The following is a 26,656-nucleotide window of genomic DNA, read 5'->3' on the forward strand; positions in this document are numbered from 1 at the left end:
TGGCCAGGACTTCAAAATGATGTTGATTAATAGTGATGAGAGTGGACATCCTTGTCTTGTTCCTGATTTTAGAGAAAATGCTTTCAGTTTTTCACCATTGAGAATGATGTTTGCTGTCAGTTTGTCATATTTGGCCTTTATTATGATGAGGTAGATTTTCTCTTTTTATCATAAGTGGGTGTTGAGTTGCATCAGAGGCTCTTTCTCCATCAAAATAGATTATTGTGGCGTTTTTAGTGTTTCATTTGTTAATATGCTGTGTCACATTGATCAGCAGTCCCCAACCTTTTTGGCCCCAGGAACTGTTTTGTGGAAGACAATTTTTCCCACAGATCGAGGGTGGGAGAAGGTTTCGGGATGATTGAAGCACATTACTTTTATCATGTACTTTATTTCTATCATTATTATGTCAGCTCCATCTCAGTTTCTGGGTCGCCTATGCAGCGGTGTTAGATTTGATTATATCACAAAGCCACCCTTCCTCCCATCTCTTTGCCGTTTCTTCTTTGTCTTTTGATGTAAAATACCTCTTTTGGTAGGTTCCAGTCTTTTTTGTTGATGGTTGTTTAGCAAGTAGTTCTAATTGTATTTCATGAGAGAAGGTGAGCTCAAGTTTTTTTTACTCCAGCATCCTCTTACCCTTCTTTTCCCTGGTGGTCTATCTTATTAGTTGGATGTTCTGATTCAGTGGGTCATGGGTCTCAGACTTAGCATTTGGGAACTTCTTAGATTAGCAGTCAATGCCACTAGTCTCCTGACTACACTTTAGATGGAAAGAACTTTTTAGGTTAGATGAAAGAGAAGGTCAACAGGATGGTGTCATGAAAGCAAATATAAAACAGTACTTCAGAAAGGAGGAAGTGTTCTGATCCTTTGGTGAATAAGAAAGCTGAAGATAGACATGTCTTTTGGATTTTGTGACATGAAGGTGTCTGGTCATCTTGAAAAAGAGAAGCTTTAATGGACTGGTATGGATAGAAGCCAAATTAATAATGTGAAGGAGTAAATAAAGAGAATACTTTATAGAAGTTTTGCTGTTAAAGAGCAGAGAAATTAGTGATACACTAAAAGGAGGTAGAATTGAGTAAGTTTGTTAGTGGAAATAATTCAGTAGAGGGAAGCTGATGTTACAGCAATGAGAAAACATTCCTGCAAGTACAAAACCCATGAAAAGGGAGAAGAGATGTAGTCCAGACCTGGTGGGAACAGTGAATTTATTCTACTGTAGAAAGATGGTACAGCTAGAACATGGACTTGAATTAGGTAAAGATAGGTTTATAGATTTGGGAGTAAAGATAAATTATCTGATTTTTTAAATTGATGTATAGTTGATTTACAGTGTTATAATAGTTTCAGGTGTACAACATTATTTGACATTTTTATAGATTATACTTAAAATTATAATAAGATCCTGATTATATTCCCTATGCTGTACAGTACATCTTTGTATTTTAGTTTATACCTAGTAGCTTGTACCTCTTGATTCCCATTTCTGTCTCTTGTTCCTTCCTCAAATCCTTCCTCTCTGGCAACCACCTGTTTATTCTATGAATCTATGATTGTTTCTGTTTGGTTATGTTTGCTCATTTGTTTTTTAAATTCTGAATATATGTGAAATAATATAGTATTTGTCTGACTGATTTTACTTAACATAGCACTGTTTGGGTCATCCATTTTGTAAGAAATTACAAGATTTCATTCTTTTTTATGGTTGAGTAATATTCGTCTATCAATGGCACTTTGCTTCCACATCTTGGCTATTGTAAACAATGCTTCAGTGAAAATAAGGGTGCGTGTATCATTTTGAATTAGTGTTTTCATTTTCTTCAAATAAATACTGAGAAGTGGAAATGCTGGATTATATGATGGTTCTGTTTTTAATTATTTGAGGAATCTCCATAGTGTTTTCATAGTAAATCCTTACCAATTTATATTCCTACAATCAGTGTGCCCGTGTTCCCTTTTCTCCACATCTTTGCCAGCACTGATAATTTGTTGCCTTTTTTATGACAGCCATTCTTGATATGAGGTAGTATCTCGTGGTTTTCTAAAAAATTTTTATTGAAGTATAGTTGCTTTACAGTGGTGTATTAGTTTCTCATTATGGTTTTGGTTTGTATTGCCCTGATGATTACTGATGTTGAGCATCTTTTCATGTGCCTATTGGTTATCTGTAAAGTCATCTTTGTAAAAATGTCTGTTCAGATTTTTTGCCCATTTTAAAATCAGGTTGCTTGTTTTCTTGTCAGTTTGTATGACCTCTTTATATATTTTGGATAGTAACCCCTTATTAGAGTGGTCCCCAACTTTTTTGGTACTAGGAACCATTTTCATGGAAGACAATTTAGGGACTGGGGTAAGGGGATGGTTTGGGGATGACTCAAGTGCATTCCATTTATTGTGCACTTTATTTCTAGTTTAATGCTGCCGCTGATCAGACAGGAGGTACTGGTCCATGATCCAGAGGTTTGGGACCCCTGCCTCATTGGATGTATCATTTGCACATATCTTCTTCCATTTAGTAGCTTGTGCTTGCATTTTGTTGATGATTTTATTTACTGTACAAAAGCTTTTAAGTTTTAATAAACTCTCATTTGGTTATTTTTGCTTTTGTTTCCCTTGCCTGATGAGACAGATCCAAAAAAATATTACTAAGACTTATGTCAAAGAATGTACTGCCCATATTATCCTCTTGTGGTTTTATTTTTTTTTTTTAATTTTTTTTTCCTCTTGTGGTTTTATAGTATCTGGTCTTACCTTTAATTTAGGTCTTTAATCCATTTGAGTTAATTTTTTTGTATGATCTTTGTGAATGTTCTAATTTCTTTTATGCATAGCTGTGCAGTTTCCTCAGCACAGCTTATTGAAGAGACTGTCTCTTCCTCATTATATATTTTTGCCTCCCTTGTCATGAATTAATCAACCATATGTGAATTGCTTTTTGGGGGGGGATCTCTATTCTCTCACATTTCTCGATGTGTTTGTTTTTGTACCAATATCATACTCTTTTGACTACTGTAGTTTGTAGTATAGGCTAAAATCAGAGAACATAATACTTTCACCTTACTGCTTACTTCTCAAGATTACTTTGGCCACTTGGGTCTTTTGTGATTCCATACTGATTTTAGGATTATTGTTCTGATTCTGTGAAAAGTGTCATGGATAGTTTGGAGATTGTTTTAAATCTATAAATTGCATTGACAGAAGTATGGACAGAAGAATTTTAACAAAATTCTTCCAACCCATGAATATGGAATGTCTTCCCATTTATTTGTATTATATTATCTTCATTTTCTTTCATTAGTGTCTTAGAGTTCTCGTGGTGTAGGTTTTTTAGCTCCTTGGTTAAGTTTATTTCCAGGTGTATTATTCTTTTTGATGTGATTGTAAATGGGATTGTTTCTTGCTTTCTATTTTTGATAATCCATTGCTAGTGTTTAGAAAAGCAACAGGTTTCTGTATATTAGTCTGGTATCCTGCAATTAATTTATTATTTCTAGTAGCTTTTTGGTGAAGTCTTTAGGTTTTTTTTTTTTTTTAATGTAATATCATGTCATATGCAAATAATGACAGTTTTACTTCTTCCCTTACAATTTGGATGCTTTTTATTTCTTTTTTTCCCTCTAATTGCAGTGCCTAGGACTTTCAATAACTTCTTACACATAAGTGGTGAGAGTGGGCATCCTTACCTTGTTCCTGATTTTAGAAGAAAATCTTTCAGTTTTTCACCATTGGATATGATACTAGGTGTGGGTTTGTCATATACAGCCTTTATTATATTGAGATGTGTTCCCTCTGTACCAACTTTTCTAAGAGTTTTTAATCATGATTGGGTATTGAATTTTTGTCAAATGATTTTTCTGTATCCATTGAGATGATTGAAACTTCCCTGGTGAGTCAGTGGTAAAGAATTTGCCAACCAAACAGAAGAAATGGGTTCAATCCCTGGGTTGGGACAATTCCCTGGAAAGGAAATGGCAGCCCACTCCAGTTTTCTTGCCTGGGATATCCCATGGACAGAGGAGCTTGGCAGGTTACAGTCCAAGGGGTCCCAAAGAGTTGGACATGACTTAGTAACTAAATAATAATTGATATAATCATGTGATTTTTTATCCTTTCTATTTATAATATGCTGTGGCACACTGATTTGCAGCTACTGAATCTGAACTGTCCTTGCATCCCTAGAATAAATTCCACTTGATCATGATGTATGATCCAGTTTGTATATTGTTTGCTAATATTTGTTGATTATTTTGCATCTATATTAATTAGGGATGTTGGCTTGTAGTTTTTTTTTTTTGTAGTGTCTTCATCTAGTTTTGGTATAAGGGTAATGGTGGCCTTGTAGAATGAATTTGGGAATGTTTCCACCTCTCTAGTGTTTTGAGTAGTTTGAGAAGATAGGATTAACATACAAAGAATGATTAACTCTTCCTTATATGTTTGATAGAATTCCTCTGTGAAGCTGTCCATCCTGGACTTCTGTTGGTGTTTGTGATTACTGATTCAATTTCAATACTATTTAGTCCCTTCAGATTATCTATTTCTTTTTTTCCTTTCCACTGAAGGTCAATTTATTCTTTATTTTTAAATTTAAAAAAAATTATTTTTCATTGGAGGATAATTGCTTTACAGTGGTGTATTGATTTCTGCTGTACAACAGTGTGAGTCAGCCATAAGTATACATATGTCCACTCCCTCTTGAACCTTCCTCCCACCCCACCCCTCTAGGTTGTCACATGGAGCACTTTACATTTACGAATTTACATTCCTACCAACAGGGTAGGAGTGTTTGCTTTTCTCCACACACTCCTCAGCATTTATTATTTATAGATTTTTTTTTATGATGGCTATTTTTACCAGTGTGGGGTGATTCCTCATTGTAGTTTTGATTTGCATCTCCCTGATGAGTAGTGATATTGAGCAATTTTTCATGTGCTTTTTGGCCATCACTGTGTCTTCTTCTTTGGAGAAATGTCTATTTATGTCTTCTACCCAGTTTTTTATTAGATTGTCTTATATATACATACATATATATTGAGCTGCTTGAGCTGTTTATATATTTTAGAGATTAATCCCTTGTCAGTTGCTTCATTTGCAAATATTTTCTTCCATTCTGAGAGTTGTCTTTTCATCCTGTTTATGGTTTCTTTTTGCTGTGCAAAAGCTTTTAAGTTTAATTAAGTCTCATTTGTTATTTCTGTTTTTCCATTATTCTAGCAGATGGATCCAAAAAGATCTTGCTGTAATTTATGTCAAAGAGTGTTCTGCCTATGTTCTCCTCTGGTAGTTTTATAGTATCTGGTCTTACATTTAGATCTTTAATCCATTTTGAGTTTGTTTTTGTGTATGGTCCTAGAGAATGTACTAATTTCATTCTTTTACATGTAGCTGTGCAATTTTTCCAACACTACTTATTGAAGAGACTGTCTCTTCCTCATTATATATTTTTGCCTCCTTTGTCATGGATTAATCAAACATATGTGCATGGTTTTCTTTTGGGGATCTCTGTCCTGTCCCATTGCTCTATGTGTCTGTTCTTGTGCCAGTATCATACTGTTTTGATCACTGTAGTTTTGTGGTATAGTTTTAAGTCAGGGAGCCTGATTCTTCCAGCTGTTTTTCTTTCACAAGTTTGCTTTAACTTCTTGGGTCTTTTGTGTTTCCATCCAAGTTAAAAACTTTCTTTTTCTAGTTCTGTGAAAAATGCCATTGGTAGTTTGATAGGGATTGCAATTGAATCTGTAGATTGCCTTGGATAGTACAGTCATTTTGATGATATTGATTCTTCTAATTCATGGATATGGTATACTGTATATTTTTCATCTCTTTGTGTCATCTTCAGTTTCTTTCATCAATGTCTTCTCCTTAGGTAGGTTTATTTTTAGGTATTTAGTTCTTTTTGATGGTACATGGAATTGTTCCTTTATTTTCTGTTTCTGTTCTATCATTGTTAGTATATAGAAATTTAACAGATTTCTGACTATTAATTTTATAATTTTGCAACCTTACCAAATCCATGGATGCACTCTAGTAGTTTTCTGGTAGTGTCTTTAGGATTTTCTACGTATAGTATAGTCATAAGGGATTTGATTCAGGTCATACCTGAATGGTCTAGTGGTTTTCCCTGCTTTCTTCAGTTTAAGTCTGAGTTTGGCAATAAGCGTGGCGTGCTGCAATTCATGGGGTCGCAAAGAGTCGGACACAACTGAGCAACTGAACTGAACTGAACGTATCGTATAATAGCATCAGCAAACAGTGACAGTTTTACTTCTTTTCTAATTGGATTCCTTTTATTTTTCTCTTCTTTGGTTTCTGTGGTTTGGACTCCAAAACTTTGTTGAATAACATCCTTGTCTTGTTTCTGATTTTAGAGGAGATGCTTCCAACTTTTCAGAAGATAAAATTAATAAACCTTTAGCCAGACTCATCAAGAAAAAAAGGGAGAGGACCCAAATTTTTTAAATTATAAATTAAAAAGAAGTTACAACCAATACCACAGAAATGCAAGGGGCTGTAAGAGATTACTACAAGCAACTATACACCATTAAAATTGACAACCTAGAAAAAATGGACAAATTCTTAGAAAGGTACAGTCTTCTATAACTGAATCAGGAAGAAATAGAAAATATGAACAGACCAGTTACAAATACTGATGTTTAATCTGTGATTAACAAGCTCCCCAAAAGCAAAAGTCCTAGACCTGATGGCTTCACAGGTAAATTCTGTCCAATTTTAGGGAGCAGTTAATGCTTAGCCTTCTTAAACTATTCCAGAAAGTGCAGAAGAAGGAACACTTCCAAACTCATTCTATGAAACCGTTATCACCCTGATACCAAAACCAGACAAAGATCTGCAAAAAACGTTGGCCAATATCACTATTAATAATATACTTAGATGAAAAAAATAATTAACCTAACACTTGTAAATGGAATCAAACAATATATTAAAATGATCATACACCATTATCAAGTGGGATTTATCTCAGGGATGCAAGGACTTTTCCATATCCATAAATCAATCAATGTGATACAATATATTAATAAATTGAAGAATAAAAACCCTATGATCATTTCAATAGATGCAGAATACCTTTTGGTAAAATTCAACATCCATTTATTTAAAAAGCTACAGACAAATGGGTATAGAGGGGACCTACCTCAACATAATAAAGACCATATATGACAGACCCACAGCTCACATTATACTCAACAGATTATTTCTTTCTGATTCAGTCTTGGATAATTGTATGGTTCTAGGAGTTCATCCATTTTTTTAAAGATTGTCCAGTTTGTTGGCATGTAACTATTCATAGTATCCTCATGATTGATTGTATTTCTGTAATATCAGTGGTAATCTCTTTCACTTTTTTCCCTTGTGTCCTCTTATTTTTTGAATAAACCTAGCTAAAGACTTATCAACTTTGTTTTTAAATAATCAGGTCTTGTTTTCATTGAACTGTTTTTTTAGTCTCTGTTTTCTCTATGATTTTTATTATTTTTTCTTTATGTGGACTTTGGGCTTTGTTCTTTTTCTGATTTCTTTAGATGGTAGGTTACGTTAGGTTGAGATTGTTGTTTCTTTAGGTATGCCTATATTGCTATAAACATTCATCTTAGAATTGTTTTTGCTGTGTGTCATAGATTTTAGAAAGTTGTGCTTCTGTTTTTATTTGAGCCTGGTATTTTCTGACTTCCTCTTCGATGTCTTCATTGACACATTTGTTTTTTTAGTAGCATGTTGATTAGTCTCCACATGTTTGTTCTTTTCTCATTTTTCTTCCTATAATTAATTTCTAATTTCATACTGTTTTTGTTAGAAAAGATACTTGATATAATTTTTGTATCTTACAGGCAGTGAGACTTGTTTGTGGCCTAGCATGTGATCCATCCTGGAGAACACTGCATGTGTATTCTGATTTTGCATGGAATGTCATGTAGATATCTATTAAGTATAGCTAGTTTAAAGTGTCATTATTAACTTTTCCTTATTAAAATCCAATGTTTCCATATTTTCTGTCTGGATAATCTGTCCGTTGATATAAGCTGGGTGTTAAAGTCTCTACTAATTATTGTTCTGAGTTTTTCCCTTCATTTGCTTTATATACTTAGGTACTTCTATATTATAAGGTACTTCTTATATATAATAAGGTATATTATACTATATATAAGGTACTTGTATATTATTATATATAAGTTGTATGGGATTAACTAGTATTATATTCTTTTTTATTTATCCCTTTATCAATATATAATGCCCTTCTATGTTTTTTGTTATAGACTGATTTAGAATCCACTTTGTCTTATGAGTATTGCTACTTTTTTCTTTTTTTTTAAATTTTTTAGAGTGAATTTTTTTCCATTTATTTTTATTAGTTGGAGGCTAATTACTTTACAATATTGTAGTGGTTTTTGCCATACATTGACATGAATCAGCCATGGATTTACATGTGTTCCCCATCCAGATCCCCCCTCCCACCTCCCTCCCCATCCCATCCTTCTGGGTCTTCCCAGTGCACCAGCCCTGAGCACTTGTCTCATGCATCCAACCTGGGCTGGTGGTCTGTTTCACCCTTGATAGTATACTTGTTTCAATGCTATTCTCTCAGAACATCCCACCCTTGCCTTCTCCTACAGAGTCCCAAAGTCTGTTCTGTACATCTGTGTCTCTTTTTCTGTTTTGCATATTGGGTTATCCTTACCATCTTTTTAAATTCCATATATATGCGTTAGTATACTATATTGGTCTTTATCTTTCTGGCTTACTTCACTCTGTATAATGGGCTCCAGTTTCATCCATCTCATTAGAACTGATTCAAATGAATTCTTTTTAATGGCTGAGTAATATTCCATTGTGTATATGTACCATAGCTTCCTTATCCATTTGTCTGCTGATGGGCATCTAGGTTGCTTGCATGTCCTGGCAATTATAAACAGTGCTGCGATGAACATTGGGGTGCATGTGTCTCTTTCAGATCTAGTTTCCTCGGCGTGTATGCCCGGGAGTGGTATACTTGTCATTTACATTTGTGTGAAATATTTTTTTCTATACCCTAATTTTCAATCTGTGTCTTTTGTTCTCATTTGGAAGAATTAATATTGTTAAAATAACTGTATTACCTGAAGTAATCTATAGATTCAGTGCAATCCCTACCAAAATACTCATGACTTTTTTCACAAAAATAGAGCAACCCCCAAATTTGTACAGAATCAGAGTTTTGAAAAAATAAAGCAATATTTTTTAAGAAGAACAAAGCTGGAGGTATGCCTGATTTTAATCTATGTTACAAAGCTACAGTAAACAAAACTGTTATAGTATTGGCATAAAAACAGTGACACAGGTCAGTGGAGCAGCATAGAGAACCTTGGATAAACTCAGGCACATATGGTCAATTAATTTATGATAAAGGAGTCGAGGATATACAGTGGGGAAAAGAACAGTCTCCTGGGTAAATGATGTTGAGACAATTGAATGGCCATGTTTTAAAGAATGGAACTGAACCACTATCTTACACCATACACAGAAATTAACTTAAAATAAAGGCTTGAACATAAGTCTAAAAACCTTAAAACTCCTAGAAGAAAACAGAGGTGGTAAATTTATGATGTTTTTCTTGGTGTTATTTTTGAACCTTACTTCAAAGGCAATGATAGCAAAAGCAAAAATAAACAAATGAGACTATAAACAAAAAAGCTTCTGCACAGGGAATGATACCAGTAACGAAATAGAAAGCCAGCCTATTGAATGGGAGATGGTATTTGCAAATTGTATATTGAATAAGGGGTTGATTTCTAATACATATGAAGAACTGATACAAGTCAATAAAAAAATCCAGTTAACAAATGAGCAGAGGATCTGAATAGACATTTTTTCAAAGATGACATAGAGATGTCCAGCAGACACATGAAAAGATGCTCAACATCCCTAATCATCAAAGAAGTGTAAACCAAAAGCACAAAGAGATACCACCTCACACTTATTAGAATGGTTACTCTCAAAAGGGGAAGAAATAGCAAATGTTGGCAAGGATGTGGATAAAAGAAAACTATTGCACTGTTGATGAGAATGTAGATTGGTACAGCCATTGTGGAAAACAGTATAGAGGTTCCTTGAAAAATTAAAATAAAACTACATATGATCCAGCAATACGACTTCTGTTACTTATTCAAAGAAAATAAAAACACTAATTTGAAAAGATACGTGCACCCCAATGTTCAAAACAGCTTTTACAATAGCCAACATATGTAAACAACCTAAGTGTACATCAATGAATGAGTGGATAGAGAAGATGTGATGAATATGTACAATGGACTACCATTCAGCCATACTAAAGAATGAAATCTTGTCATTTGAGACAACGTGGATAGACCTTGAGAGCATTGTGCTAAGTGAAATAAGACAGAATCAAAGACTGTAATTTCACTTATTTGTGGAATCTGAAAAACAGACAAATCAAACCAAACTCATAGGTACAGAGAAAAGATTGATGGTTGCTAGAGTTGGAGGGGGTGGTTGGAGGGTAAGCAAAACAGGTGGAGATCAAGAAATATAATTTCCAGTCATATAAAATAAGCTTTTGGGAGGTGATATACATCGTGATCAATAATTGTTGTTCAGTTGCTGAGTCATGTCCGCCTCTTTGGACCCCATGGACTGCAGCATGCCAGGCTTCCTTGTCCTTTACCATCTCCCAGAGCACTCTCAAACTCATGTCTGTTGAGTCAGTAATGCCATCCAGCCATCTCATCCTCTGTTGTCCAGTTCTCCTGCCCTCAATCTTTCCCAGTATCAGGGTCTTTTCCAGTGAGTCAGTTCTTCACATCAGGTGGCCAAAGTATTGGAACTTCAGCTTCAGCCTCAGTCCAATGAATATTCAGGGTTGATTTCTTTTAGGATTGACTGGTTTGATATCCTTACTGTCCAAGGGACTCTCAGAAGTCTTCTCCAGCACTGCAGTTTGGAAGCATCAGTTCTTTAGCACTCAGCTTTCTTTATGGTCCAAGCCTCACATCTGTACATGACTACTGGAAAAACCATAGCTTTGACTGTATGGACCTTTGTTCGCAAAGTTCTCAGCTTTTTAATACGCTGTCTAGGTTTGTCATAGCTTTTCTTCCAAGGAGGAAGCGTTTTTTAATTTTATGGCTGCAGTCACCATCCACAGTGATTTTAGAGTCCAAGAAAATAGTCTGTCACTGTTTCTATTGTTTCCACATCTATCTGCCATGAAATGATGGAACCAGATGCCGTGATCTTCATTTTTTTAATGTTGAGTTTTAAGCCAACTTTACTACTCTCCTCTTTCACCTTGATCAAGAGGCTCTTTAATTTCTCTTTGTTTTCTGCCATAAGGGTGGTGTTATCTGTATATCTGAGGTTATTGGTGTTTCTTCCAACAGTCTTGATTCCAGCTTGTACTTTATCCAGCCCGGCATTTCACATGAAGTACTCTGCATGTGAGTTAAATAAGCAGGATGACAATATACAGCCTTGACATACTGCTTTCCCAGTTGGGAACCAGTCCGTTGTTCCATGTCCATTTCTAACCATTGCTTCTTGACCTGCATACAGGTTTCTCAGGAGGCAGGTAAGGTGGTCTGGTATTCTCATCTCTTTAAGAATTTTCCACAGTTGGTTGTGATTCACACAGTCAAAGGCTTTAACGTAGTCATTGAAGCAGAAGTAGATGTCTTTCTGGAATTCTCTTGCTTTTTCTATGATCCAGCAGATGTTGGCAGTTTGTTCTCTGGTTCCTCTGCCTTTTCTAAATCCAGCTTGAACATCTGGAAGTTCTCGGTTCATGTACTGTTGAAGCCTCACTTGGAGAATTTGAGCATTACTTTGCTAGCATGTGAAGTGAGTGCAATTTGTGTGGTGCTTTGAACATTCTTTGGCATTGCCCTTCCTTGGGATTAGAATGAAAACTGACTTTTTCTAGTCCTTTGGCCACTGCTGAGTTTCATATTTGCTGGCATGTTGAGTGCAGCACTTTGATAGCATCATCTTTTAGGATTTGAAATAGCTCAGCTGGAATTCTGTCACCTCCACTGGGTGTGTTTGTAGAGATGCATCCTAAGGCCCACTTGACTTCACATTCCAGGAAGTCTGGCTCTAGGTGAGTGATCATACCTTGTGGTTATCTGGGTCATGAAGGTCGTTTTTTGTACAGTTCTTCTGTGTATTGTTGCCACCTCTTCTTAATATCTTCTGCTTCTGTTAGATCCATGCTGTTTCTGTCCTGTATGGTGCCCATCTTTGCATGAATTGTTTCCTTGGTATCTCTAATTTTCTTGAAGAGATTTCTAGTCTTTCCCATTCTGTTGGTCAATAACAATCTGTTGCAAAATTTAAAGTTGCTGAGAAATTAAGTCTTAAAAGTTCTTATCAGAAGAAAAAAATTTTTTTGTAACTTTCTGTGGTGACAGATGGTAAATAGACTTACTGGGATGATCATTTTGCAGTGCCACAGATGTCAAATCATTATGTTGTACACCTGAAACCAATGTATGTCAGTTATACCTTTTGTTGCTGTTGCTTAGTCGCTCAGTTGTGTCCGACCCTATGCAACCTCACTGACTAGCCCACCAGGCTCCTCTGTCCATGGGATTCTCCAGGCAAAAATACTGGAGTGGGTTGTCGTGCCCTCCTCCAGGGGATTTTCCTAAGCCAGGGATTGAACCCTTGTATCCTGCATTGGCAGGCAGATTCTTTACCTCTGAGTCATTAGGGAAAACCCAATTATACCTCAATAGTAATACAAAAGAAAGGTGTGGGAAAGCTGCAGATAATGGGAATTTGAAATTATCAAGTGTTTTAGGATTGACTGATGGCATTGAGGGCTCATTTTGAGGTTTAGCACTCCTAATTAGGCTTGGTTGCAGTTGTATTCTAGTAATATCACAGTTCAGTGTGTGTACATGTGGAAAGGTTTGAACTAGTTGAGTAAGATGGGGAAAAGATATTTTTGATTGTCAGCAAGGGGATGATTATAATCCATGAAATTTAAACTTGTTCAAAAGTGGAGTGAAGTTAGGTGGTGGGTCGTGGCAAAAGCAATAAGGTTTACAGATCCATTATTCATGATAGGAGAAGAAATGCTGGAGAGCGTAGGGTTCCAGAGTTAAAGGGGCCTGGAAGTGAGTGAGATGCTTAAACAATGAGATTCTAGAGCTGTTGCTATGGGTAGGATTTTGGTATACTATGAAGCTGAGTGAGCTTCCCAGGTGGCTCAGTGGTAAAAAAAAGAAAAAAAAATCTGCCTGCCTGTGCAGGAGATGCAGGAGACTCAGGTTTGATCCCTGGGTTGGGAAGATCCCCCAGAGAAGGAAATGGCAACCCACTCCAGTATTCTTCCTTGGGAAATTCCGTGGACAGAGGAGCTTGATGGGCTGCTGTCCATGAGGTCACAAAAAGTCAGACACGACTGAGTGACTGGGCATGCATGTACATGAAATTGGGTGGCCAAGTTGGGACAGAGGGAAGCACAGATCCCTGAAGGTAAGAATGTTAAAGCCAAGAGGAAAAAGATACTGTTTAGATTAACCAGGAGAATGTTGCAGTCCATGGGAATGATATCAGGCATTTTAGAGGAAGACATGGTTTTAGGTTAGCTGTTCTCAGCCACAGCTGCAACTTAAAATCTTCCAAGGAACTTTTTAAGTAACCATGTTTGGGTGCTATCCTGAGGGTTTAATTTAAGGGATCTGGAGTGGGACCTGGGCTAAAGTATTTTAAAAGTTTCCCCAATGACTCTAATGTGCTCTAACGTTCACAGACCACTACTGTGTATGATCAGGATGGTGATGGGCTTGAAGAAGGAGGATGGTTAGTGCAGCTGGGCAGCATGAATTTTAAAGTGTCTGGACAGTTTGAAATAGAAATATGGAGAGAAGGGTTGGAAATCTTAGAAGGGAACAAGGAGGAACTTTGTCAGCCTCCTGGCCCAGTAACTCCCAGAAGCCAGTGGCAGGTGGCCAGCATTCTTGGAATCCAATATTAACATACTGTGTTAGAGCAAGAGTTTGCTGTTAAAAGCAATTCTGGGCTAGAGGAGATGGTGACAGAGAAGGAAACGTCTGACAGGAAACTGTTCTGTTAGTGTACTGTGTGAATTCTAGTCCCTAACTTCCGGTGACCTCAAATGCAAAACAAAGTAACAGTGACAGATTTGGTGTTGAATCACTACACAGACACCCTCTGTGGAAAAATGATGGAGGGTGTGAACTTTACTGGAGAGTAAATTTCTCCTAATTCAGTGACTTTCAAAGTGAGATGGTTATCAAAATGCTGGTTTGATGGACCTTGCTCTGGATTTACCTGAGTGGGTACTTTTGATGACTTTTGACTCTGGTAATTCTTAGGTTCAAGAACCACCAAAGAATGTTTCAGTCTTGGCAGTGCATTAGAATTACTTTGGGAACTTTAAATAGCCCTGTAGTCGTACACTTTGGGCCAGTTAAATCAATCTCTGGAGGAGTGGAGTGGGTATTGTTTTTTTAGTTCCCTGCACAATTTAATGTGCAACTAAGGTTTCAAACTCATTCCTCTACACTCTGATTCTTATAGGAGAGACAGGTGTGTATCCTGTTTTTTCCTCAGAGGCTGTATATATCATATCTACATTTATAAACTTCTCAGTCACACACTCACACATCTACCCATTTGCTCATCTGTCTTGTCTTGGGTGTCTAATTTGGCATTTCAGAGTTAACGTGTGATAGGAAAGCTTGGTTTCCGCTTCCCAAATGTCCACTTCCTCGTCTTGGTAAGCAGCCACTCTATTTTCTAATCATTTGGGCCAGATTTTAAAGTTGCTGACATTTCTGTGTGTCATGATCAAGTTCAGTCAGCTCGATCTCTGAAATGTGTCCAGAGTAGGCTCATTTCTGATCACCTCCGTTGCTACTGTGCTAACCCAAGCCAACATCTCTCATGATTGCACTGTGGCAATAGTCTTTTAACCAGTCTTCCCACTTTTGCCATCTTATAGTCTACTTTGCATGTAGCAGCCAGAGCGGTCCTTTTTTTTTAAAAACAAATTTATTTATTTTTGGCTGTGCTGGATCTTCATTGCTGTGCATGCTTTTCTCTAGTTGTGGCCGGCCTACTCTCTCGTTGTGGTGCACAGGTTTCTCATTCCTGTGGCCTCTTTTATTGCGGAACACAGACTCCAGGGCGTGCAGGCTTCAGTAGTTTTAGCACATGTGCTTAGTTGCACCAGGGCCTGTGGAACCTTCTGCTCCAGGGATTGAATCTGTGTCCCCTGCATTGGCAGGCAGATTTTTTTTTTCTCTTGGAGGATAATTGCTTTACAGTGTTGTAGTGGTCTCTGCCATACATCAGCATGGATCAGTCAAAATTATATACATATGCCCCTCCCTTCTGAGCCTCCCTCCCAACCACCTCCCACCCCTCTAGTCATCACAGAGAGTCAGGCTGGACTCCCTGTGCTGTTCAGCGGCTTCCCGCTAGCTATTTGTATTACACATGATGGTGTGTATATGTCGATGCTACTTTCTCAGTTTGTCCTCCCCTCTCTCCTCCCAGTGTGTCCATCTCCAGCTGTGGCAGGGCAGACCATTCCCTATGCCTGCGTCTCCATTTCTCCTCTATAAATAGGTTCATTAGAGAGACTCAATCATTTTGGATTCCATATATATACATTAATATATGATATTTTCTCTTTTTGACCTACTTCACTCTGTATAACAGGCTTTGGCAGGCAGTCTTAACCACTGGATCACCAGGGAAGTCCCAGCGTGATCCTTTTTAAAAAAATTATTTTTTTTGTGGTTAAAATATATATATATGTGTGTGTGTGTGTGTGTGTGTGTGTATATATATATATATATATATATATATATATATATATATATATATATATAAAACATGAAGTTTACCATCTAAGTACACAATTGAGTGACATTAAGTATATTCACTATGTTGTGTAATGATCACCGCTATTTCAAGAATTTTTTCATCATTCCAAGAAGAGAGATCCTTTTAAAACATAGGTCAGAGGTCAGAGGCTATCACTGCTCTGCCTCCCAACATCCAATGGCTCTCCATTTCACTTAGAAAAGGCCCAGGTTCTTCCTGGGCCACATGACCCTTTGTGCCACCCTCTGGCCACTCACCTCTGCACTCAGACCACTCAGGTTTCTGGCTTCCTTGCTGTCCCTTCAGGAGGGGATCAAGCTCCTGCTTCAGGCTTTTTGCACTTGCTTCTCCCTTTTTTGGATCTTTCTTCCCCCAGGTATCTATTCTCTGTCCTCACTTCATTCCCACTTGCTTAAATACTATATTAGAAAGGTTTCTCTGACCCCTTTTCTGACCCAGAACCATATCCCAGTTACTTTGTCCTGTTTTTTTGTTCTTCATGGCCTGGCATAGATAAAACAAGTTCATCTTCTCTATGAAAACATAAAATCCTTGAGGACAGGGATGTATCTGTTTTGGTATCTGCAGTATCCCCCAAAACAGTGCCTAGCTCAGAGAACTGGTATGTGATAAATATTTGCTGAATGAAGGAAAAAGCTCAGCTCATGATAGGCATTCACACAGTAATTAATTCTGAGTAAGTGTATAAAGAAGCTTTAAAAAGCCTCTAGTTTTTACATAATTAAGATGCTGTAAAACCACCACTCACATTCATGTTTTTGGACAGATATTTAGAAGCAGGTGTAAGTAACTGATAAAGCAGTCTGGAGGTCCCCTTATTTCTTGTTTAATTTGTTTTTAAATTTTATATTGGAGTATATTTGATTTACAATGTGTTAGTTTCAGGTGTACAGCAGAGTGTTTTAGTTATGCATGTCCATATATCTGTTCTTTTTCAAGTTCCTTATCCATTTAAATTATTACAGAGTCCTGAGTAGAGTTCCTGTGCTATACACTAGGTTCCCATTGTTTATGTTTTATATACAGTAGTGTGTATACATTGACCTCAAAACCCCAAATTTATTCCTCTCCACCCAGATTTTCTCTTTGTTAACCATAAGTTTGTTTTCAAAGTCTGTGAGTCTGTTTCAGTTTTGTAAATAAGTTCCTTTGTATCTTTTTTTTTTTTTTTCAGATTCCACATGTAAGTGATAACATATGATATTTGCCTTTTCTCTGTCTGACTTACCTAGTTTGATAATCTCTGGGTCCATCCATGTTGATGCAAATGGCATTAATTCATTCTTTTGTATGACTGAATAGTATTTAGTTGTGTATATATACTGCATCTTTATCCATTTATCTGTCGATGGACACTTAGATTGCTTTCATATCTTGGTTATTATAAATCGTGCTGCAATGAACATTGGGGTACACATATCTTTTCAAAGTATGGTTTTCTCCACACATATGCCCAGGGGTGGGATTGTAGGATCATATAGTAGCTCTATTTTTAGTTTTCTAAGGAACCTCCATACTGTTCTCCATAGTACTCTTTCAATTTACATTCCCACCAACAGTGTAGGAGACTTTCCTTTTCTCCATACCCTCTCCAGCATTTATTTTCTTATTCTTTTAAGGGAACCCTCTTTAAAAAATTTTTTTTTAATTTATTATTTATTTTTGGCTGTGCTGGGTCTTTGTTGCTGTGTGGGCTTTTCTCATTGCAGCAAGCAGGGACTACTTTAGTTGTGGTGCATGGGCTTCTCATTGTGGAGAACAGGCTTCTCATTGTGGAGAACAGATTCTAGGGTGTGTAAAGGTCAGTAGTTGTGAAACATGGGCTCAGTAGTTGCGGCACGTGGGCTCAGTAATTGCAACTCCCAGCCTCCAGAAGACAGGCTCAGTAGTTGTGGCACATGGGCTTAGTTGCTCCACAGCATGTGGAATCTTTCCAGATCAGAGATTGAACCTGTGTCTCCTGCAATGGCAGATTGCAGGTACCACTATTGCAATGGCTCAGGTACCACTGAGCCACCAGGGAAGCCCTCCACCATTTATTGTTTGTGGGTTTTTTTTTTTTTTTTTTGATGATGGCCATTCTGACCAGTGTGAAGTGATATTGTACTTTTGATTTGCATTTCTCTCATAACTAGTGATGCCGAACATCTTTTCATGTGCCTCTTGGCCATCTGTATATCTTCTTTGAAGTGATCTATTTAGATCTTCTGCCCAATTTTTGATTCGAATTTTTTTTTTCATATTGTGCTTCATGAACTGTTTGTATATTTTGGAGATTAATCCCTTGTCAGTTGCATAGTTTGCAAATATTTTTTACCACTCTGTGGATTATTTTTTCAATTTGTTTATTATTTTCTTTGCTGTGCAAAAGGCTTTAATTAGGTACCATTTGTTTATTTTTGTTTTCATTACTCTAGGAGGTGGATCCAAAAAGATAGTGCTGTGATTGATGTCAGTGTTCTACCTATGTTTTCCTCTAAGAGTTTTAGAGTATCCAGTCTTATATTTAGGTTTTTAATCCATTTTGAGTTTATTTTTGTGTGTGGTGTTATGGAGTATTTCATTCTTTTGTATGTAGCTGCCCAGTTTTCCAACCACCACTCATTGAAGAAATTATCTTTTCTCCAGTTTTTATTCTTGCTTCTTTTATCATGGATTAATTGACGATAAGTGTGTGGGTTATTTCTGGACTTTCTATTCCATATGATTGTGCCAATACCACACTGTTATTACTGTTATTACAGTATTACCACAGTAATACTGTAGCTTTATTTTTTTTTTAAGATTTATTTATTTTATTTTTTGAATGTGGTGGCTCTTTGTTGCTGTGTGCAGGCTTACTCTAGTTGTGATGAACGGGGATTCTCCTTGTGGTGGCTTCTCTTGTTGTGGAGCATGGGCTCTAGGTGCCCAGGGCTCCGTAGTTGGGGCTTGTGGGCTTTAGAGCACAGGCTCAGTAGTTGTGGCATGTGGGCTTAGTTGCTCTGCTGCAGGTGGGATCTTCCTGGAGTGGGGATTGAACCTGTGTCCCCTGCATTGGCAGGCAGATTCTTAGTCCCCGAACCACTGTGTCCCCTGCATTGGCAGGCAGATTCTTAGTCCCCGAACCACTAGGGAAGCCCTTGCTTACTATTGCTCTATAATACAGTCTGAAGTCAGGAAGCCTGGTTCCTCCAGCTCTGTTTTGATTTCTCAAGATTGCTTTGGCTATTCGGAGTCTTTGTGCTTCCAGACCAAGATTTTTTGTTCTAGATCTGCAAAAAATGCCCTTCCATTATTTGGTAGGGATTGTACTGAATCTGCAGATTGCTTTAGGTAGTAGAATCATTTTGACAATATTGATTCTTCCAGTCCAAGAACATGGTGTATCTTTTCTATCTGCTTGTGTCATCTTTGGTTTCTTTCATCAGCATCTTACAGTTTTCAGAGTAGAGGTCTTTTACTTCCTTGTTGTTCATTGTTCAGCTGCCCAGTCATATCCGACTCTTTGCGACCCCCATGGACTAAAGCATGCCAGACCTCCTTGTCCCTACCATCTGCTGGAGTTTGCCCAAGTTCATGTTCATTACATCAGTGATGCCATCCAACTGTCTCATCCTCTGATGCCCTCTTCTCCTTCTGCCCTCGATCTTTCCCAGCATCAGGGACTTTTCAAATGAGTCGTCTGTGTGCATCAGATGACCAAAATATTGGAGCTTCAGCTTCAGCATCAGTCCTTCCAGTGAATGTTCAGAGTTGATCTCCCTTAAGATTGACCGGTTTGGTCTCCTTGCTGTCCAGGGAACTTTCAGGAGTCTTTTTCCACACCACATTTCGAAGGCATCAGTTCTTTGGTGTTCTGCCTTCTTTATGGTCCAGCTGTCACAACCATATGTGACCACTGGGAAGACCATAACCTTGACTATACGGCCCTTTATCAGAAGAGTATTATCTCTGCTTTTCAACTGTCTACACTGTCTAGGATTGCCATCGCTTTCCTGCCATGAAATCTTCTGATTTCATGGCTGCAGTCACCATTTGCAGTGATCTTGGAGCCCAAGAAGAGAAAATCAGTCACTACTTTCACATTTTCCCCTTCTATTTTCCATGCAGTAATGGGACCAGATGCCATGATCTTAATTTTTTTAATATTTAGTATTAAGCCAGCTCTTTCCCTCTTCTCCTTCACCCTCATCAAGAGGCTCTTTACTTCCTCTTCGCTTTCTGCCATTAGAGTGGTATCTTCCGCATGTCTGAGATTGTTGACGTTTCTCCCACCTATCTTGATTCCTGCTTGTAACTTATCCAGTCCTGCATTTCTCATGATGTGCTCAGTGTATAGGTTAAACAAACAGGGTGACAGCAGACAGCCCTGTCATACTCCTTTCTCAATCTTGAACCAGTCAGTTGTTCCATACAGGTTTATAACTGTTGCTTCTTGACCCACATACAGGTTTCTCAGGAGACAGGTAGGATGGTCTGGTATTCCCATCTCTCCTAGAGCTTTCCACAGTTTGTCATGATCCACATAGTCAAAGGCTTTCGTATAGTTAATGAATCAGAGATAGATGTTTTTCTGGAATTCCCTTGCTTTCTCTATAATCCAGTGAATGTTGGCAATTTGATCTCTAGTTCCTCTTCCTTTTCTAAACCCAGCCTGAATATCTGGAAGTTCTTGTTGCATATAATGCTGAAGCCTAGCATGCAAGATTTTAAGCATGACCTTACTAGCATAGGAGTAGAGTGCAATTGTCTGATGGTTATCACATTCTTTGGTACTACCCTTCTTGGGAATTGGGATGAGAATTGACCTTTTCCAGTCTTCTGGCCACCGCTGGGTCATCCAGATTTATTGACATAATGAGTGCTAAATCTTGATGGCATCATCCTTTAGGGATCTGAATAGTTCTGCTGGAATTTCATCGCATCCACTAGCTTTATTAACAGCATTGCTTCTTAAAGCCCACTGGACTGCACTCCAGAATGGCTCTGGGTGACTAAACACACCATCGTAGTAATCTGGTTCATTAAGATCTTTTTTATACAGTTCTTCTGTGTTTTCTTTCCATTGCTTCTTGATTTCTTCAGCATCTACTAGGTCTCTACCATTTTTATCCTTTATTGTGCCCATCTTTGGGCAGAATGCTCCCTTGATGTTTCCAGTTTTCCTGAAGAGATCTCTAGTCTTTCCCCTTTTGCTGTTTTCTTCTACTATTAAACACTGTTCATTGAAGAAAGCCTTCTTGTCTCCTCTAGCTATTCTTTGAAACTCTGCATTTAATTGGATGTACCTTTCCCTCTCTCCCTTGCTTTTTGCTTTTCTTCAGTTCATTTCACTTCAGTCACTCAGTTGTGTCCGACTCTTTGCAACCCCATGAACTGCAGCACGCCAGGCCTCCCTGTCCATCACCAATTCCCGGAGTCCACCCAAACCCATATCCATTGAGTCGGTGATGCCATCCAACCATCTCATCCTCTGTCGTCCCCTTCTCCTCCTGCCCCCAATCTTTCCCAGCATCAGGGTCTTTTCCAGTGAATGAGCTCTTTGCATCAGGTGGCCAGAGGGTTGGAGTTTCAGCTTCAGCATCCGTCCTTCCAATGAACACCCAAGACTGATCTCCTTTAGGATGGACTGGTTGTATCTCCTTGCAGTCCAAGGGACTCTCAAGAGTCTTCTCCAACACCACAGTTCAAAAGCATCAATTCTCTGGTGCTCAGCTTTCTTTACAGTCCAACTCTCGCATCCATACATGACCACTGGAAAAACCATAGCCTTGACTAGATGGGTCTTTGTTGGCAAAGTAATGTCTCTGCTTTTTAATATGCTGTCTTGGTTGTTCATAACTTTCCTTCCAAGGAGTAAGCGTCTTTTAATTTCATGGCTGCAGTCACCACCTGCAGTGATTTTGGAGCCCAGAAAAATAAAGTCAACCACTGTTTCCCCATCTATTTGCCATGAGGTGATGGGATTGGATGCCACGATCTTAGTTTTCTGAATGTTGAGCTTTAAGCCAATTTTTTCACTCTCCTCTTTCACTTTCATCAAGAGGCTCTTTAGTTCTTCACTCTCTGCCATAAGGGTGGTTTCATCTGCATATCTGAGGTTATTGATATTTCTCCGGGCAGTCTTGATTCCAGCTTGTGCTTCCTCCAGCCCAGCATTTCTCATGATATACTAAGCATTTAAGTTAAATAATTAGGGTGACAATACACAGCCTTGACGTACTTCTTTTCCTATTTGTCCAGTTCTAACTGTTGCTTCCTGACCTGCATAGAGGTTTCTCAAGAGGCAGGTCAGGTGGTCTGGTATTCCCATCTCTTTCAGAATTTTCCACAGTTTATTGTGATCCACACAGTCAAAGGCTTTGGCGTAGTCAATAAAGCAGAAATAGATGTTTTTCTGGAACTCTCTTGCTTTTTCGATGATCCAGTGGATGTTGGCAATTTGATCTCTGGTTCCTCTGCCTTTTCTAAAACCAGCTTGAACATCTGGAAGTTCTCAGTTCATGTATTGCTGAAGCCTGGCTTGGAGAATTTTGATCATTACTTTACTAGCGAGTGAGATGAGTGCAATTGTGCAGTAGTTTGATCATTCTTTGGCATTGCCTTTCTTAGGGATTGGAATGAAAACTGACCTTTTCCAGTCCTGTGGCCACTGCTGAGTTTTCCAAATTTGCTGACATACTGAGTGCAGCACTTTCACAGCATCATCTTTCAGGATTTGAAATAGCTCAACTGGAGTTCTATCACATGCACTAGCTTTGTTCGTAGTGAAGCCTCCTAAGGCTCACTTGACTTCACATTCCAGGATGTCTGGCTTCAGGTGAGTGATCACACCATCGTGATTATCTGGGTCGTGAAGATCTTTTTTGTATAATTCTTCTGTGTATTCTTGCCACCTCTTCTTAATATCTTCTGCTTTTGTTAGGTCCCTACCATTTCTGTCCTTTATTGAGCCCATCTTTTCATAAAATATTCCCTTGGTGTCTCTAATTTTCTTGAAGAGATCTCTAGTCTTTCCCATTCTGTTGTTTTCCTCTATTTCTTTGCATTGATCTCTGAGGAAGGCTTTCTTATCTCTCCTTGCTATTCTTTGGAACTCTGCATTCAGATGGGTATATCTTTTCTTTTCTCCTTTGCCTTTAGCTTCTTGTCTTTTCTCAGTTATTTGTAAGGCCTCCTCAGACAACCATTTTGCCTTTTTGCATTTCTTTTTCTTGGGGATGGTCTTTGATCACCGCCTCCTGTAGAATGTCATGAACCTCTGTCCATAGTTCTTCAGGCACTCTGACTATGAGATCTAATCCCTTGAATCTTTTTGTCACTTCCACTGTGTATTAGCAAGGGATTTGATTTAGGTCATACCTGAATGGTCTAGTGGTTTTCCCTACTTTCTTTCTTCAATTTAAATATGAATTTGGCCATAAGGAGTTCATGATCTGAACCACAGTCAGCTTCTGGTCTTGTGTTTGCTGACTGTATAGAGCTTCTCCATCTTTGGCTGCTGAGAATTTAGTTAATCTGATTTTGGTACTGACCATCTGGTAATGTCCGTGTGTAGAGTCTTCTCTTATGTTATTGGAAGAGGGTGTTTGCTATGACCAGTACATTTGTGAGCCTTTGCCCTGCTTCATTTTGTACTCCAAGACCAAATTTGCCAGTTACTCTTGGTATCTCTTGACTTCCTACTTTTTCATTCCAGTCCCCTATGATAAAAAGGACATCTGAGGTCTTGGGTCATCTTTATTATCATTACTCTGAATTCTTTTTTGGTTTGATTGCCCATCTTCGTTTAACTTATTTATTCTTCTAGGATTTTATCTTGTTCCTTACTCTGGAATATATTCCTCTGCTGTCTCATTTTGTCTAACTTTGTGTGTTTACTGTCCCACAGTCTGCCGCATTGTAGTTCCTCTTGTTTCTGGTGTCTTCCCTCTGGTAGATGAGTATGGCCCAAGAGACTTGTTCAGGCTTCCTGGTGGGAGGGATTCATGCCAGCCCACTGATGGATGGAGTTGGGTCTTATCCCTCTGGCTCTGTTAAGAGGTGTGTTTATAGGTGTGTGTGTGAGCTCAGGAAGACTTTAAGCAGCCTGTCTGAAGGGCAGGGCTGTGTTGTTTGGCCTGAGGCATCTCAGCACTGTAACCTTTGGGCTGTTGGGTGAGGCTAGGTCTTGGCCTCAAATGGCAGCCTCAAGGACCATTCATGCAAATGAGTAGTCCCCAATGCCTCTGCCACCAGTGTCCTTGTTCCTGCAATGAGTCACAGCTGCCCTCTGCCTCCCTAGGACACCATCCAAAACTAGCAAGTAGGACTGGGCCAGGCTCTTATGAAGTTACTGCTTTTTCTCCTGGGTCCCAGTGTGCATGAAATCTTATGTGCACCCTCCAAGAGTGGCATTTCTGCTTCCACCAGTTCTGTGGAGTTCCTGCGGTCAAGCCCCTCTGGCCTTCAAAGCCAAATGCGCTGGGGGCTCCTCCTCCCAATGGCCAGACCCCCAGACTGGGGAACCTTGACCTGGCACTTAGAATTCTCACTCCTGTGGGAGAACCTCTGTGATGAAATGATTTTCCAGTTTCTGGGTCACCCACTCTGTGGGTGTGTGATTTGATTATATGGCAAATGGAACCCTCCTACCATGTTGTTGTGGCTGCTTTTTTATCTTTGAAAGTAGATTATCTTTTTTGGTAGGTTCTAGTCATTTTTCCTGATGGTTATTCAGCAGATAGTTGTGATTTTGGTGTTTTCGTGAGAGGATGAGCTCAGGTCCTTGTCTGGGGATCTCTCCGAGGGTTCTGTTAAAATGCAGATTCTGAATCTGTAGGTCTGGCGTAGGACCTGAGGATCCGTGTTTCTGCCAGGCTCCCAGAAGACGGAGGTAATGTTGATCTGTGTGCTGAGCAGCGAGGTTGTAGAAGGGATAACACCAAGCTTTGGAGAGGGATATGCCTTAAATGGTAGTACTGTTTACTGATTTTTTTGTTAAAGGATATGATAAAGGCTACAGATGAACACCCACAGGGAACAGATGCATAGGGCAGGGTTTGGGGAGAGGGCACAGAGCTTCCATCACCTCTCTGGGCACTCCCAGTTGTTCCCTGCCTGGAACACTCCTCTCCACCACCACCCCCCCCCCTCCGCAACCGCCACCTTATTTCTGTAATTCCACAATTCACTGAAAGGAACAGCGTTAGTTTGGAACCCGAAGAGCCTTAAGAATCGACTCTATGCATGTTTGTACACACGTGTGCAATGCTAAATTACAAGGATCTTTATCTCACATCTTTACCAACAGTAACAGTCTTACCTATTGGTGGGAATAAGACATTCACATGCCTCTAAAATGTATGGTGCTTTTACTGAAATACTCAATTTGGACACTACAGGTTAATCAAGTTATGTCTTAAGTTGCAGTACACCTACCTGAATTGCTTTTTTATGCCAGTGGATAAAGTATGTGACATTCTGGGGCTAAAAAGCATGGTGGTAGGAGGAGGTGTTCCTTCTCAGAGGTGAGGAGATAGGCATCTAAAGGAGAGGGCAGATACTCTACTCCTCCTCTCCTGTGCCTGCCCCTGGGGAAGTGAACATTAAGGCTTCAGTAACAGAGGGAGAACACGATACTCCAGGAGACTTGAGGGCAGCTCTAAAGCCACTGATTGTTGCGCTCCACTGGGGCCTATTTGCAGCTTCAGAGGGCCCTTCTGCTTCACTAAGGGAGAGGAGGTTAAGAAACAGGAAAAGTAGAACTCTTTCATATTAACAAACCTGTTTAAAAAAATAAGAAAACAGTAAAAAAAAAAAAAAACAAACCAAAAAACCCACTACTTCTTATGACTACAGATGATACTACTGAAAAACTCTCTTTTTTAAAGAATAACCCAATCATGATGGTTCTTTGCTGGGTAAGAGGCCACGGTGGAAAATTCAGTCACGACTAATCAGTCCTTTCTAGTGGGGGTCCCAGCAGAACTCAAGAGTTGCCTAGTGTTGTTAACCACAGAAACCTGCATTTTGTGAAAATTTTTTTTCCCCAGGGAGATTGTGATTGTTTTTTCCTAATGATTATGGTTAATCATCTTTAGGGTAAGTTGAAAATCATCAAAATAGTATGTTGACAGCAATGTCCAGAAAGTCATTAAAACCAGTTAATAATTGTATCTGTGGTAACATTAAGAAAATCTTGGATCAGACTCTGTTGTGGATACTTCTAGAAAAATTACTGCTTATGATTTAGTTGTATATTAAAAAGCAAGTTACGTTGGTTAATCTAAGGAGTATGAATAGGGAGACCATAGAAGTTAGATTGTTATGTGTTTCCATGATCCTGTTTTTTGAGTTGGGTGAAGAATAGATGGGTTATTGTGAAAGAATAGAACTCTCTACTTTTTCCTTATCATTAATGAGTCTCTTTCAAAATTTTAAGGATGACAACCTAATGACAGGCTGTGGATAATGAGAGCTCTTTTTTTCGGGTTTCTTGCCTCTGATTGTAGCGAGAGCTGGTTGAGGGTTACAGTCTTTGGTGTCTACCTCAAGAGGTTACAGAGACCCCCCCTCTTCCCAGGGTCATGGTACTTGCTTCACAACCCCCTGGCTGCCAGTCATGGAACACACAAGTGTGGTACTCCTTGGGATTGTCACCATGGCAACCCACATGCAAAAATATAAATCAAAGCAAAAATCTTCATTAAGTAGAAATAAAACCTGTGGTATCTTTTTGTTTTTTTGTTTTTTTTTTTAGTTTAAAGGCAGTTCTAAACAGAATGTCAACCGA

General features: G+C 38.7%; 1 protein-coding gene across 4 annotated transcripts in view; it reads left to right on the forward strand.

Annotated features, from left to right (window-relative positions):
• Positions 1-26,656, forward strand: part of ZAR1L (zygote arrest 1 like) — an 82,317-nt gene that overhangs the window by 34,818 nt on the left and 20,843 nt on the right. The window lies entirely within an intron of this gene.

The sequence above is a fragment of the Cervus elaphus genome, chromosome 30, assembly GCF_910594005.1.
Source record: "Cervus elaphus chromosome 30, mCerEla1.1, whole genome shotgun sequence".
NCBI lineage: Eukaryota > Metazoa > Chordata > Mammalia > Artiodactyla > Cervidae > Cervus > Cervus elaphus.